The sequence below is a fragment of the Heloderma suspectum genome, chromosome 4 (genome assembly GCF_057233095.1).
Source record: "Heloderma suspectum isolate Gila_16-S chromosome 4, 16-S_ref, whole genome shotgun sequence".
Lineage (NCBI taxonomy): Eukaryota > Metazoa > Chordata > Lepidosauria > Squamata > Helodermatidae > Heloderma > Heloderma suspectum.
In genome coordinates, this window is record NC_139461.1 from 80,371,805 (window position 1) to 80,387,443 (window position 15,639).

Genomic DNA, 15,639 nt, shown 5'->3' on the forward strand with positions numbered 1-15,639 from the left:
CTCAATGTGCCATCCATCTAGTGCAGGAGCGAGCAACTTGTGGCCTTATAGATGAGGTTGGAACACAACTGCCACCAACCCTCACCATTGGCTATGCAGACTAGAGGTGATGGGAGCTGTGGTCCAACAACATCTGGAAGGCCACAAGTTGCCTACCCCTGTGTCTCTTGTTGGTAAGGCTGTCCATGTCATTTGCTAAGGGATTTTATATAAAGCAAGTCACTCACCAAAGGGGAAGCACATATATGAAAGTTGGTACCAGCTCCAACTTCCCTTCCCTATTCTCACTTTTTCCCCCACTTTTCTTCCTTTGTTGTCTCCTTCCCCTCATGACCTAGCTTGCTATTTGGTGCTCAGAATTTTCACACATGCAAACGGGGGAAAGGTCAAAGGGAGTGGATTGGTCTACTGGCTTCAGACATTACAGTAGCCATTAACCCTGTACTGTGAGAGCCCTTTCATGAGAGGATGGGGCATTTGGGGCTTTTCTGTCCCAGGGGAAAGGCCACAGGTTTCCCAAGCTGTTTTTTTGACAACACTTCTCCTGGTCACATCAGTGACGTGATTTAGAAGGAAGCAGCAGACAAACCCACAGACATGAATGCTTTCAGACATTATACAGATCATAACACCCATGTTTTCTCCACAATACTTACTGTTAAGAACACTGAAAGTGGGGTGTGTGTTTTTTTATAAAAAAAAAGAAGAAGGTAAAGGTGTCCCCAACCAGTCGTGTCCGACTCTAGGGTGTGGTGCTCATCTCCGTTTCTAAGCCAAAGAGCCAGTGCTGTCCGAAGATGCTTCCGTGGTCATGTGGCTGGCATGACTGAACACCGAGGTGCACGGAATGCTGTTACCTTTCCCGCCGAAGCGGTACCTATTTATCTACTTGCAATTTCTTGCTTTCGAACTGCTAGGTTGGCAGAAGCTGGGATTGAAGACGGGAGCTCACTCTGTCATGCAGCACTCGGGTCTCGAACTGCTGTCCTGCCGACCTTCCAGTCTGCAGTTCAGTGTCTTAACCACTAAGCCATCATACCAAAACATGTACCATTTTACTTTCAATTGGTCACAGTTGCTATGTTCCACAAATGCAGTGGAATTTTTCAAGAACTTTGGAGTGGGAAAAAAACCCCTCTGTTCCAAAGAAGCAAATATTAAGCATATCAAGCTGGGATTGGTTTTGTGATTATTTATTTGCAATGAGAAAACAAGGCTGGCTCTCAACAAAAAAACAAACAAAACTAGTCAGCAAATTCAGAGTAGCAGAGAAACCACTCATATCCATGGAATGTGGATTCCTCAAAATCCTCTGGATTGTGAGATGTTACAGAACCAAATAATGTGTCTAGAGATTTGCTGTACATTTTTGTCTGTATTTTATATGTCATTGTTGTCTTTCATTCTAAGGCTTAGAAGACACTAATGCTCCTGGCTCCCTAAACTGGGATAACTGATTTTTACATGAGATATATCAGCACATCACATAAGCTTTTAAATAACAACCTGAAAAAAGCAGTATCCAGAAAACAATATAATGGATATGAAATCAAAGTCTGGTACTTAAGTAAATACACACTGCATGTTTATCGTATATAGAAATAGCTGACTAGTGAAATGCCAATCATTATGGTTAGTGGACCTAGTGTGAAGGGAAGCACGGTCTCCAAAAGCAGTAAAATGGGGTGGTAGAATGGACTCTATATTCAGACTACAGAGGTGTGTGTTACGCATTCTCCAGAGCTCCACGGAGGGCCTTCCTTCACTTTGGGATGGCACCTCTCTCTGGAAGATGCAGACAGAGTCGATTTGTCGCTTCGTCAGGAGGAGGAGCCACCCTGCCCTCCCAGACTGGCTCCATCTAGTGAGCCATGTGGTCCAGTCAAGCTGGTGCTCTTAACAGCCCAGCTTTTCAGTCGCTTTAGGCCTAGTTTTTCCTTTCCTTTCGCTTTTGATTGTATTCCTTGGGCAGCTAGTTGTTCCTCCCCACCTCTCCTTACCAGGGATCCAGCTTCACATAGCTTTCCCAAGGGTGGACTCAGAAGCAGCCGGTCTCCATTCAGCTTGGAAGCTAGCTGCCAGAGTGCACGCTCATGCTGCTGCCCCACTGCTTTTCCCAGGCCTTTTCACTGCAGCTTCGGAACAAGCAACAGCTGCAGCAGCCAGGAGATCAGCCGACCATGCTCCGTTCCGTTCCGCTCCTCTCCCTTCCCTCTCTATAGGGCAAGCAGAGAGTGTTGAGTCCCAATTGCTCCGTCGGCCCTCTCTACCATGGTGGAAAGAAGCACCAGGCCTGGATCGGACTTAGAAGCCTCAGTCGGAGGTCGAGCAGGCAGAGATGGGCCTGACGATCGGGGTGTGAATTTGGCACCAAGTGGGGAAAAGCACACTCCTCAGCACCAGGACTCAGAGGTCAGTGTTGCAGGCCTATCCCCAGTGCCAGACCTTGTGGGGGAAGGGGCCACAGCTCAGTTTGCAACCTGGGTTCAGAGCCTGATTTCCCTGAGGGTTTCAAAGGCCCTACCAACCAGGGGAGAGATACCCCAGGGAAGGATGTACCTTGGCTTCTCTTTCTCCCCATAAAAAGAAGGGAAAGAAGCAGCAGCAGCATGCTGTTAGGTGGAGGTCTTCCCACAGCCACAAATGTGAGTGCAGATCCTCCCCATTCCCCTCTACATCGCATGAGAGCTCCCCTTTGGCATCCATCTCAAACGGTTCAGCTAAACCTACCCCCTCTTCCTCCTGCTCTGTCTACAAGGCAAGGAAGAGAAATAGGCCGGAGAAGGCAACAAGCCCTTAAGAGCTCGGGGGGGGGGGGGGAAGCAGTATTAAAAGGCTTAAACTTTCTTCTCTTGGGGATGAAACTGACTCAGAAAACAGTGGCAAAGATGAAGGACAGTTCTCTGTGGAGGAGCTTGAGCCTTCCAATTCAAAGAGCAAACTCTTTAATCCAGAACTATTCCCAGCCCTGCTGATCAAGGCCTCTAGGAGACTCCAGCTTTCTGGGGACACCACTGTGCCACCTGAAACCACAGGCACCACAGTGCATAAATGGGTAAGTCTGCCTTTCCTCAGGCCTCTACAAAGCCTATGATGGCCCTCCTACACCATTCCTTTGAGGAGGCCTGGAAAGCAGAGTGGGCTAACACCTCCAAACCCAAATCAGTCCATAAGCTGGCAAATAAACTCCTGAGCAAAGCTATGGATTTTCTGAAGGCCTGTGTGGTAGATACTCCGGTTGCAGCACTCACTTCCTGTGCAGCCATTCCTGCTGATGGGGAGTGGGGACTTAAAGATCCATGTTATAAACACGTGGAGGCAGCACTCCATCGGGGGGATTTCACATCCCCTGCTGCATCCTTCAGGGCATCAGCTACCAATTCCTTTTTCTCCAGGGCAGTTTATCTATGGGCAGAGGATATGGCAGGGGCAGAGTCCACACCAAAAACTTTAAAGATCTCAAGTAAATTGCATATACAGCCGCTCTCCTTGCAGATTCAGCCCTAGATGCTCTACAGTTCAGTGCTAGAGCCATGGCATCCAATTCCCTGGCTAGAAGGAATATTTGGCTACATCATTGGGATGCAGACCTTGGTTCACAATCCAGGCTTGCTACCTCTACCTCTGAAGGAACCAAACTTTTTGGCAGTACGCTGGAGGCAGTGTTGATTGAAACGGACAAGAAAAAGATCTTGCCAACCAATAAAAAGGAGGGCTGTAGGTAACAAGACCACACAGAGTACTCGTTCCTCAGGTGTTTTCAAGAATAAATGGAACCCTTCATCTAGATCCTCAGGGAAAAGTCAGTCTTCCAGCTATCCTTCCTCCACCATTAAGGATGGGAAGAAACACCAATCTTTGACGCCGACAAGTCTTCCCCCTATTCAGCACATAGCGGGCGATGCATTTTGCCCCAGTGTGGATCATTATCATCTCAGACAGATGGGTCAGGGAGACCATAGCTCAGGGCTATGCCTTGGAATTCTCTTCTCTGCCCAGGGACAAGTTCATTTCCAGGGCAAAGAACCCAATAAAGCACAAGAAATTATTGAGAGCCATAGAACATCTCTTAACCATCAAGGCAATAGACCCAGTTCCTCAGACTGACATCCAATCCATGGTCTACTCCATTTTTTCTTAGTTCTTAAGAAAAATGTGGACATAAAGCTGATACTGGATCTAAAATGTCTCAACAAGCATATCCCCAAGAAACATTTCAAAATGGAAATGCTACAATCTTATCAAATGAGGTCTTGGTCTGCCTCAGGAGACAGTAGGGCCCATTAGTCATTTTTGTTATACTGCCAGCCTGAAAGAAAATGAACCAACTCCTGTGTATTTATTTCCACTTTAAAGTAATTCTTACTTCTTGTTCTCACAAGCCACTAGGACCATGGCTGTTTACATGCCTGATTGCATATATATTCAAATAGATTGGGTAATTTTTTAATAAAAACAGCAACAGTGCTACTTTTTGGATTTGCTTTCACCTGGTGACATCCATGTGCTTAATGGTTAACAAAGCAAAAGAAAAGGGACACATGCAAGTAAAACAGTGGTACTTACTTGGCTTTTATTGCCAGTTGATGGAATGCTTGCCTGATGGAGGCCCTTAATCCTAAATGCCCACTTAGATGCATCTACATTTCATTAAATTTGTATAAATGAAGCTACTGTATGACTGTTTAGGATTAGAGCATAATGCTTTTTCTACAGAGGAAGATCTGGTACTTTGCTCTGAAGATTTTCCTCTAAAGAATAATGGAATAATGTTGCTGCCATCACTATTAATAGAATGAGGTAAGACTGATTAGTCAGGCTTAACCTACTTACTTTGGTAACATCTTTCAAGTCTGTTGCCTTCTAAAAACAGGCACACAGCTCAGTATTGAAAATTGCTTAAACTGTGACAGGCAAGGAGATGAAAATGTCTGGTTACACCAACCCCCTGAAGGTTTTAACGCATAGGGTTGATAATATCTGGTATATTTTCCTAAAAATAATCATACATAATTTCTCAGGAACTGATTAATGTTTAAATGCTTGGAACAGGAACAAATTAGAACTGATTTGTTTGTTGACAGATAATGGTATGAAATAAATACAGCATGATAAAAGAGGCACAGGAAGTGAATAAATAAGAAATTACCATCTGGAATGCTATGAAGCAAACACGCTTAAACATTTTTTGACCTTGAGAAATTTGCATGGAATTCTAAGCTCTGAATGTTATTTTAGGCATTAAACACAGATGCAAACTTTGGTGGTCTTAAAATATTTAAACGGATGACATATACATCTATCTGCTTACCTTTTTCATTGTCTTTTTCTTACTAGACATTTTAGACTGATATTCTAAATTCTGTTTTTTTCCACAGCCCCTTCTTACTTACATTTTTGGACAAATTTATAAAGCAGTAGCAGTTAATGGGACATTTTAAACCAGGGGGATATTTTCTTAGTCAAGACTGAATATGATAATGTGGCACGCCATTCACAAATGAGTTTCTTAATATGAAAGATTAATGAAACATGGAATATCTGTTATAAAACTGTTTGCCATCTTCCATGGGCTTTGTTTTAGGTACAGGATATCTGAGAATAAAATAATATAGCACATAGATTAACAGACATCTTTAAGTTTGTACTTTAAAGAATATCATGTTTCATCTATTATTACTATTATTATTATTATTATTATTATTATTATTAACATTTCTATACCGCCCCATAGCCAAAGCTCTCTGGGTGGTTTACAAAGATTAAAAACATTAAAAATACAGTATACAGAGGTTAAAAGCCATTTACATAGAAAACACATGAACATAAAATATATACAAAGACAACATATATCTAAAAACAACTTCAATCAACCGTAACCATAAGACAAATCCAGGATCGATTAAACCACATCTTTGTGGAAGTAAATACATTAAATGGAATCACATATATTAATTGCTCAGAAGGAATCTAACTTGCCAACATTTTAAATAAAGATCATATAATATTATCAGTGTAAGGATATGCCGCAATATATGATAGCATGTAAAAAGTTTACACTTAAATTACTGTTGTATCCCTAAATGTATGATGATAACAGGCAGAGAGAGTAATCATAAGGAGGTCTACAAGAGCTCATAAATCAATGAAGTTTGCATGCTCTTATGTACTGTAACTCAAGGATCATATAAGCAGTGGTCAAGTTCAACCAGTAAAGGTGCTGAGGCTCATGTCTGTCTGGAATTCACTCCCTCTGACAGATTTCAATGTGAGGCAAGCTGTGGTTCTACTGGTGATCAAAAATCACTTTGTACATGTTCAAAGGCATCTTGTGTATTATAATTTAACATGTTCCAGAGTTTTGTGCCATAAAATTCACAAACGGCTTTTTTTCTTTCAAATTTTACATTGTTATTCATGAATTTGATATAGCTTTCATTTCCGCAGAGGTAAGTAAACTAAATGTATACTAGTGAACATTTTTGCTTCAAATAAATACTGTAATAGCTGCTGCTCAGCCATTATTTTGTTAGTCTGATTGCTGATTTATAGTGCAAGATGTTTGGTTAATATATAGTAGCTAATGGTTTGTGATGGTTTCCTAATAGTTGGGAATCTCCCTGTATTTTTTAATGAGATACCCATCAGAGGAGATGTTATCCCTCACTGAAGAGAGTGGGAGAGAGACTGTAGAAACAGCTGCTGGTTGTTTTTGAAGGAGAGAGAGAGAGAGAGAGCGCGCATGCAAGTGGTGAGTTGGGTGATAAGACAGGTCTGTAGTATGCACTCTGCAGGCACATTTTCTTTAAAAAGAAAAAGGAAAAGAAGAAATCAAATAGCCTGCTAGCTATGCCAGTGTTTGATTCAGTGGGAGGTTTAACTAGCATTTCAGCTGTGAAGCTGGGAGGAAGTCAGGCTTATTAGGCAGCTTGAGAATTTGCAGGCAGCTCTATTTTTATATTAGGTCTATTCTTCACCCTACGTTTTCGTCTTTTCTTTTTATACCTGGCTAGCCCACCAATGAGGTTAGCAACATGGACTTTAAGTAATCCATTATGGGATTATGTGATGCAGGAATCTTCATTAATTCTCCCCTACTCCAACACAGGAATTCTAATGCCTCGTGCCTTGAATGCTGCTTTCTCTGAGGAAGTTATGGTCTTCATTAGTGTTAGCCCCATTTGCTGCTCAGTTTATTTATTTAGTAGGATTCTACTCTAATGAACTTTCCTTGAATGATTGCATACTTAACTGTGCATGTGGTTTACAATCTCCAGATCAGGGGCAGGGAATGGTCACACATAAACACAGACATACACCTGTCTATCAGTGCAATCCTACGTGGGGTTGCGCAGAGTAAGAAGTAGTGCATCAGCCATAGCAGAAGTGGGGGCAGTAGACTTGGTGTTTTTTCTCCTGTGCAGATATTTGCTTGTTCCTTTGCTTCCAAGGTGTGTGTGCATGTGTGGGGCGGTGAGTATTTATGTCAGCTTCAGGATAGCATAGAATTTAGACCTGATCCTGTGGTCTCCTTGGTGAATGAAGGAGCCGTGAATTGAATGTATCTAAGGTCACCTTTGTCCTGCCTGTGTCCTGTCCCTGTCCCTCCCTGTTTTGAGACCTGCTGCCAGCAGGAACACCCACTGAGCTTCCTGCAGGTGTAGCTGGGGCCTCCAGGGCGCACACTGTTGAAACTCCTCCAGCAGAGGGGCACCTCCACCCTATCCTAACCCTCCTGGAACAGCCGGGTGTGTGTGTTAGGGTTTCTGTGTACCTATTTATCTCTCTCTACTTATCATTCCAACAACAACTTGTAAGAAGCATTTCACAATAACAACAATAATAAACAATACAAGCAACTAATAAAATCAGTAATAACTAAGAACGCTATATAAAAAAAGCACAATAAAATACATGGAGCAGTTACAACAAAAGCCTTTCTCATGGACACCAAGAAGAAACACTTAGATGGGCCTTCTTGGGGATTGAGTTCCGGATTGAGTTTCTGTCGGGTGTGACCACAGAAAAGGTAATACTGCCAACCATTCAAATCTGATGAATAGGCAGCATCCAGAGCAAGTTGTCTGACTTGAGGACTTGAGGAAATGCCAGAGGAAGCATTTCCATTGGAGAAGGAAATGGCAACCCACTCTAGTATTCTTGCCAAGAAAACCCAATGGAACTTATCACAAGGCTAAAAGAGATGACGCCGGAAGATGAGCCCCTCAGGTCGGAAGGTGTCCAATATACTACTGGGGAAGAGCAGAGGGAATTTCCAAGTAGCGCCAGAAAGAGTGAAGCGGCTGGGCCAAAGCCGAAAGGACACTCAGCTGTGGATGTGTCTGGTGGTGAAAAGAAAATCTGATGCTGTAAAGAACAATATTGTTTAGGAACCTGGAATGTCAGATCAATGAATCAAGGTAAGCTGGAGGTGGTCAAACATGAGATGGCAAGATTGAACATCGACATCTTGGGAATCAGCGAACTAAAATAGACAAGCATAGGCGAATTTAATTCAGGTGACCATTATATGTACTACTGTGGGCAAGAATCCCTTAGAAGAAATGGAGTAGCACTCATAGTCAACAAAAGGGTGGGAAAAGCAGTACTGGGGTACAATCTCAAAAACGATAGAATGATCTCAGAACGAATCCAAGGCAAACCATTTAACATCACAGTAATTCAAGTCTATGCCCTAACCACTGAGGCCGAAGAAGCTGAAGTTGATCGGTTCTATGAAGACCTACAACACCTTCTAGAACTAACACCAAAAAAAGACAGATTTTATTTTCTTGGGCTCCAAGATCACCGCAGATGGTGACTGTAGCCATGAAATTAAAAGATGCTTGCTCCTTGGGAGGAAAGCTATGGCAAACCTAGACAGCATAGTAAGAAGCAGAGACATCACCTTGCTGACAAAGGTTCGTATAATCAAAGCTATGGTTCTCCCAGTAGCATCGTATGGCTGTGAGAGCTGGACTATAAGGAAGGCTGAGCACCAAAGAATCGATGCTTTCGAACTGTGGTGCTGGAGAAGACTCTTACGAGTCCCCTGGACTGCAAGGAGGTCAGATCAGTCCATCCTAAAGGAAATCAACCCTGACTGCTCATTGGAAGGACAGATACTGAAGCTGAAGCTCAAATATTTTGGCCACCTAATGCGAAGAGAAAACTCCTTGGAAAAGACCCTGATGCTGGGAAAGATTGAAGGCAAAAGGAAAAGGGGACAGCAAAGGATGAGATGGCTAGATAGCATCACCGATGCAATGAATATGGACTTGAGCACGCTCCGGGAGAGAGCGCAGGACAGGAAGGCCTGGCGTGCTATGGTCCATGGGGTCACGAAGAGTCGGACAGAACTGAACGACTGAACAACAACAAGAGCAAGTCCTCCCCTTAATCCCTCTCCAACACACACATATATATGAATGCATACATAGAAGTATACACTACCTGACTACGGCAGGTATAAAAGTGATCCTAAATAAATCAGCGCAGTAAGTAAGTAAATAAATAAATGACCACTATCTGAACAGCAGGAATAAGATTCAAGGAGTTGCTTTATGCCAAGTAAAATCAATAGTCCATCTTGCTAGGTCACTTCTGTCATTCTGACTGAAAGCATTTCTCCATTGTCTCAGGCTGGGATATTTCCATGAGAACATAAGAAGTGCCATTCTAGATTAGACCAAAGGTCCATTTAGTTCAGCATCCTGTTTCATATCCTGGCAAATCAGATGTTTTCACATGCTTTAAGTGGAGCATCTTAAAGATTCAGATCTTTAAGTGGAGATGCAAGGGCTTGAATGTATAAGTTCAGAAGTGCAAAATGTGTGGTCTACCCAACTTAGCCTATGTGTATGGAAGAAATGTCTCATTGTGTAACAGTCACATCTGTTCTCATAGCCCTTGTATGTGTGTGTGTGAACAGGATAATCACTACCTTTTCACTTGAAAAGTCACAAGCTGGTATGGCAATGAAGAAAACAAAGAACACATGAAATTGATGCAGTAGATTCCATATTTACAATTACCTAAAATAAATTTAAAATGTAAGATATTACATTGATCTCAACATGTGCAAGAAAATACTTCCACATGTCCAAATGTGACCTATCCCATTTTCGGGATCAATCATTGCATGGGTTATATAAATATATAGACAGATAGGAGAGTAGGCATTTCAAATTTACCTTGGATTTTGGTGGAGAGATTACTTATACTGACCTAGTTACCTTTTTGCCACATTGTTATAGAATCGAAGATAGAAGATTCATCTTAGACCAACCCTTTGCAAGCTGGCCTCAGGCCGATGATGCTCTTGTAAATGCAGATTTGTTGTTGTTGTTGTTCAGTCGTTAAGTTGTGTCCGACTCTTCGTGACCCCATGGACCATAGCACGCCAGGCCTTCCTGTCCTCCGCTCTCTCCCGAAGCGTGCTCAAGTTCATATTCATTGCATAAATGCAAATACTGATGGGTAATTAAATTCTCAGTGACATATATGTGAAAGGAGAAGAAAAGACTTGAATGAAGAATAAATACTCTTAATTTATATCACATAATGACTGAAATGGATACAGACTATTTTCTTTTCAAGAACTTGATCCTGGATGCCTAGGATAAGCTGAATTGCATCAGCAGTATTCAACTTTTCCTAAAATAGCAACATTCAAATGGATCTCTGTCTTTTGTTTGAGATTTAATGTTCCTCCTCTCTGTCGACCTGGAAATAATTTTCTCCATTCTACTGTTGTTCCAGGTTGTTAACTAGTGTGCTTATCCACACAGCAAGATCCTGCTATGTAATGGTGGTTCTGATGATCATTTGATAAACTGTTGAATTGTATTAGAGCTGGGTACAAATGACCTCTTGAAATTCCCCATCCTGTTTATGGGCAGAGACATAGGGGTGGGGGGGAAAATTTCATCACATTTCTCCAGGGGATGGAGAAATTCTCAACAGTTTCTTACAGATAGGGCTCACCATTAGCAAGGGTGGTAGCACAGCTTCTTTCATTTTTCCTTAAGCATTGTGTGTGTGTGTGCTGCCACTGCAAGTGGCAAACAGCATCAACTGTGTTGGTAGACTGGCTCCCATTTTGCATCCACCACAATGCAGGTATGAAGGGGCAGTGTTGTGTCTAAGTCCAGGGAAGAGGTAGATACAGTGTTATGCAAAAATCTGTCCTCCAATTTCTTGCAAGTTTTCTTCCCCAATGAAAGAGGCTTCCATAGTTATGCCTCATTCTCAGGGTGTTTTATAATTTATTTTTGTGGTATTTTTGAGCTTACCTAATTATCACTGCGAGGCGGTCAGAGGTGCTGTGTATGTGTTTTGTTTCTATGACGGATTTCTCCACTGCTTTGCAGCCTCCCAGGCTGCCTGTGCTTCCTGATCTGAAAAAGCCTTATGGGAGGAATTACCTCATGATGTCTTCTCCTGAAGTGTGGAAAGTTCAGGAGGCCACAGGCTGCAGAAGACATGATCGTACAATGAAAACAGGACATTTGCGCATCCTCCTGAGCCACCTCTGAAGTAAGGTAAAGGACCCCAAACGCAACCCATGATAATTTATGTGAGATTTTCTTCAGCACTGAATTTCTTTTTGAAAGCAATTTCTTTTCTATCAAATTGAATGAGAATGGTAAAAAAGTGGAATACATTTTCAGCATAGCACTAAATTATATCAACATTGTACATTAAAAGAGAATAGGGGAATTGTCCCAGTATGGAGACAATTGTCCCAACATGGATATAAGCATAAGTGGGGAAAAGGTTTACCTATTAGAGTTTAGTTTTAGTATACAGCCCTGCTGTTTAACTGCCCCACACCCACACTGGTCTCTTTCCTTTGCCTGCCATGAGGTAAGATGTGATGCCAGGCCTAGAAAGGGCTGCTATGGAGACCAGATTACTCCCTCCCCTGCTGTCCTCAAATTTGGGTGTGGCAACCACATCTTTACAGAGCCACTTTTGGCATCCATGTTAGTAAAGGTGGGGAGTGAGTCTGCCCAGTGCCACATAACCCTGAATGGCATGAAGCCTCTACGTTTAGGGTGGGGGTGTTGGAATAGGAACCTCCAAGGCCAAGTAGATGGTATCTAGGTCAAAGCCCCTTTGTTACTACTGCCAGGCTGCAGGTTGCCATGGTTATTTGAGCTGCCAGGGCTGTTTCCTGCTATTGCAAGACTTTCATTCTTGTTAATTGCATATTCTTCTCCTACTCTGCCTCCCCCTGCTCCATGGGCTTCAGTCTTAGGCTCTCAATTGTGCTCTGTTGTGGAGGCTAAACTTTCCCCCCATCACTTCATGGCAGGCCTATTTACTCCATCACTTGGCCTGGATCTGAGCTTGGAGCGTTGCTCCGGCAGGTTGTTGTTTTTTTTAGTTAGAACCAGACATATAACAGAAGAATGACTGGGAGAAGGAATAGGACAGCAGGAGAGTGAGAAGTAATGGTGGGCAAAGAGTGAGTGACAGTTGGAGAGTGTCAGTTGAGAAAGACCATTAGGGAGTCAATTAAAAAAAAAAAGAACAAGGGAGGTAAGGCTGATGGTCAAGACAGCTGGTGGAAAGGGGTATCAGATATGTTGCGTCAGTTTATTAGGCAGAAACATAATTTTCTGTTATTTGTTGAATTACTGCATGTTCTTGGTTGTTACGTTCTTAAATACAACAGCGTGTTCGAGTACTTGATGTGTTCTGCTCTGGGTGGATTCTAGGATAATATATGTCATCGCATATTCTTGTCTTTATCTGTACACTCGAGCATATTTAAGGAGTCCTGTGGTTCTACATGATTCAGTGGGTGATGGCAGCCCAGCAGGTTAACTTGGATAAGTTTATAGTTAGTGTAGATTCAGAGCACAGGCTGGGCTCCTAGACACCTATCTACTCTGACTTAATTAGTGACCTCTAGGAGCCAGGGCTTTGGGTAGGGCTCCAAGTTAGTCGCACTTGGGATATGCAGAATAGGCACTGCCTCTGAGCATGGGCAGAGTGGATCTCATAAGGCACAGAAATGGAAGTGCCATTATACTCAGCATAAAAGTGGATTGAGGGGGTGATTATAATCTGTTTAAACCTGTAGATGCAGGTGAGGGCAGATGGAAAGAAAAGTTGTGAGGTGAGGGAGGAGAAAAGGTAAGACTAGATCAGCCTTCCACTAACTGATGCCCTCCATATATTTTGGACTACAATTTCCAGCACTTCTGACCATTGGCAATGCTGGCAGAGGTTGATTGGAGGTGAAGTCCAAAACAACTGGAGGGAGAAAAAAAGACAGAAGCAGCATGGGGAAAACACGAAAGCATTACAAATATATGATATCATCCCCCTGCCCCCAGTCCCAAACCCAGTCAAATGTGAGTGAACAACCCATAGCAGTTCTAAAAAAAAAATGCTCACCTGGAAGAAGCCAGCAACTTATCTTACTGGTTTCTGAACATTGCCCATTCTAATGTCAGATTTGTGTGTGCATTTATTCTTTGACATAGACACTGACCTGTTTGTCCTATGTAGAATGCAGAAGGGCATTGCTGGCAGATTATAGCATATATCGCATTGGAAGATGAGCAGGTGAATGAACCCTTGATGTTGTGACTGACATTATTAGATCCTGTAATAAGATTGCCTGAGTAGATATGGGGACAGAGTTTGGGGCATCCGGGTTTGTGGCAGGGTCTGGTCCCTGTGTTTGTATCTCCATTATGTGGCTTGTTGTTGCAGATGAGGAGCTGGAAGGAGAGAACCGCTGTAGGATTGTAAGAGAAGGATGTGGCTGTAAAGCAAAAAGGATAGATGAAGCAGGGTTCCATGATTTATTGGAGAGGCTTGACATCTTATATTCCACCCAGAGCGCCAAAGTTCTTGAAGCCAAACTGTTGAGTTTCCAGCCTTAAAAAAAAAAAGTTAACCACTGATCTAATGGACCAACACTTAACCAGCATTGAATGCCAAGACCTTAATAAGAGCTGCAGAGGACTTGAAGGTTGTCTCCTGTTCCAGTGTCTTGGAATGAGGCAGGATCCACCACACCCAAAACATTCCTAGCAAATTAGCTCACGCAATAGAACAACTCAGCATGGGAATGTTGTGAGGATATATGAGAGGCATATTATAAATCAGTTCATACATTAAAAGGGCTGTGGAAATGATATAATAGCTCCTCTTTAAGTTGATATGTAAAATGATAATATGTTGGCTCATGCTTCATTGCTTTTGAGGGCTGTATGTCTCAAAGCAAAGTGGCGAATTACATGGGGAAATGAATCCTAGCCAGTGAAAGTGAGATTCAGACTCATGCCACCCTTTTTTCCCAACATCCTTCTAATTGTCCTTTATAAGAAACATATGGGGACAGGCAAGACACCCCTAAAACACAATCTGTTCTGAATTTCAACATGACATTGTGCAAGCCTAGTAACGGAGATTTTATGACACAATTAATAGTTGGGTAGCTCTCCCTAAACATTGCCCTAAGCTATGCGTCATTCCCAAAGAACCTCAGAATTTAAAAGCTTCCAAACGTGGAGGTTGGCATTACCATGTCTGCTGCTATACATTAGCCATTTTCTAAACTCTGAAGGCAGGGGAACATTAATAATGTGGCATCGAGGCTGCTTAGGTGGTGGTGATATTAGCAGAAATGGTGGCTACTGGTAGCAACAGATGTTGAAACAGTAAGATGGAGCATATAGGGAAAGAGCCAGTGCACTGTATTCCATGCTGGCCCAAGACATTTTTCTGCTGCTGTTCCTGCCTTCATCTATCCCCCATTCATAGTATCACCTGAAGCAGGTCGTGTTACCCTGTTACATGGCAGGGCCTGCCCTGGGTGCAGTGTTTAGTGTCTTGGACTATGATCAGGGAGGCCTGGGTTCAAATCTGCTTAGCCATGAAACTCACTGAGTGACTTTGGACTACTCCCTCAGTCTAGCCTACCTTACAAGGCTGTTCTAAGGAAAGGGGCAACCTTGTACAGCACCACTGGAGGAAGGATGACATAAAAAATACAGTAAATAAAAGAGAGCACTTATAGATATTTCTAAGGCCATAGGTTGGTTTTATATTCTACACCTCATAAATGTATTATTTATAGAAAGCGAAAGCAAATGCCATTTCCACTTGTGTGTTTATGCTATTCTGTTACACCACAGTGCCACCTAGAGGTTATGTAGTGAAAAGCAGGAAAAGAAATGTTCTTCGTGTAGTACTTGGGCATCAATTTTGCGATGAAACCAAAAGTAGATATAGTGGATTAACAGCCTCATGTAGAAAAGCTTTCTGTTCTTGCCTATTTCTTCTATAGAATATGTTTGTGAAACAGTCACAAATTATTTGATCTGCTCCATAGGAAACATTTTATTTTTGGTGAATATGAAACAAAACAGACAAGATATTTGTTACTGGAATCTTCCATAATGTGTAATCTGTTTGTCTGTTTGTATGAATGCTTTGCCATATTATTCCCCACGCCAATGTCATTTCGATTTGGTGCAAAGAATATGCCATGTAAAGGAAGGTGATGTGCTAAGGAAAATATCTGTACTTTTTCTTATATGGTTGCTTAGTAAGTTCAGCAATTCTAGATAGAGAATTTGTGACATCTTAAAGGCAACTTTCAGCTTTTCCTTG

General features: G+C 42.4%; 1 protein-coding gene across 10 annotated transcripts in view; it reads left to right on the forward strand.

Moving 5' to 3' along the window:
- Window positions 1–15,639, forward strand: part of CLUL1 (clusterin like 1) — a 63,172-nt gene that overhangs the window by 22,375 nt on the left and 25,158 nt on the right. For 2 of the 10 annotated variants that reach the window (XR_014790140.1, XM_084849754.1), the window contains exons 1-2: window positions 1,849–2,412; window positions 11,373–11,543. The exons of 4 other annotated variants lie outside the window; for them this stretch is intronic. The gene's annotated coding sequence lies outside the window, so the exon portion shown is untranslated. Of the gene's footprint in view, window positions 1–1,848; window positions 2,413–2,579; window positions 2,646–4,716; window positions 4,801–11,372; window positions 11,544–15,639 lie in introns of those variants that run through there. 4 more of the 10 variants (XM_084849755.1, XM_084849757.1, XM_084849756.1 and 1 more) reach the window with 4 other exon arrangements.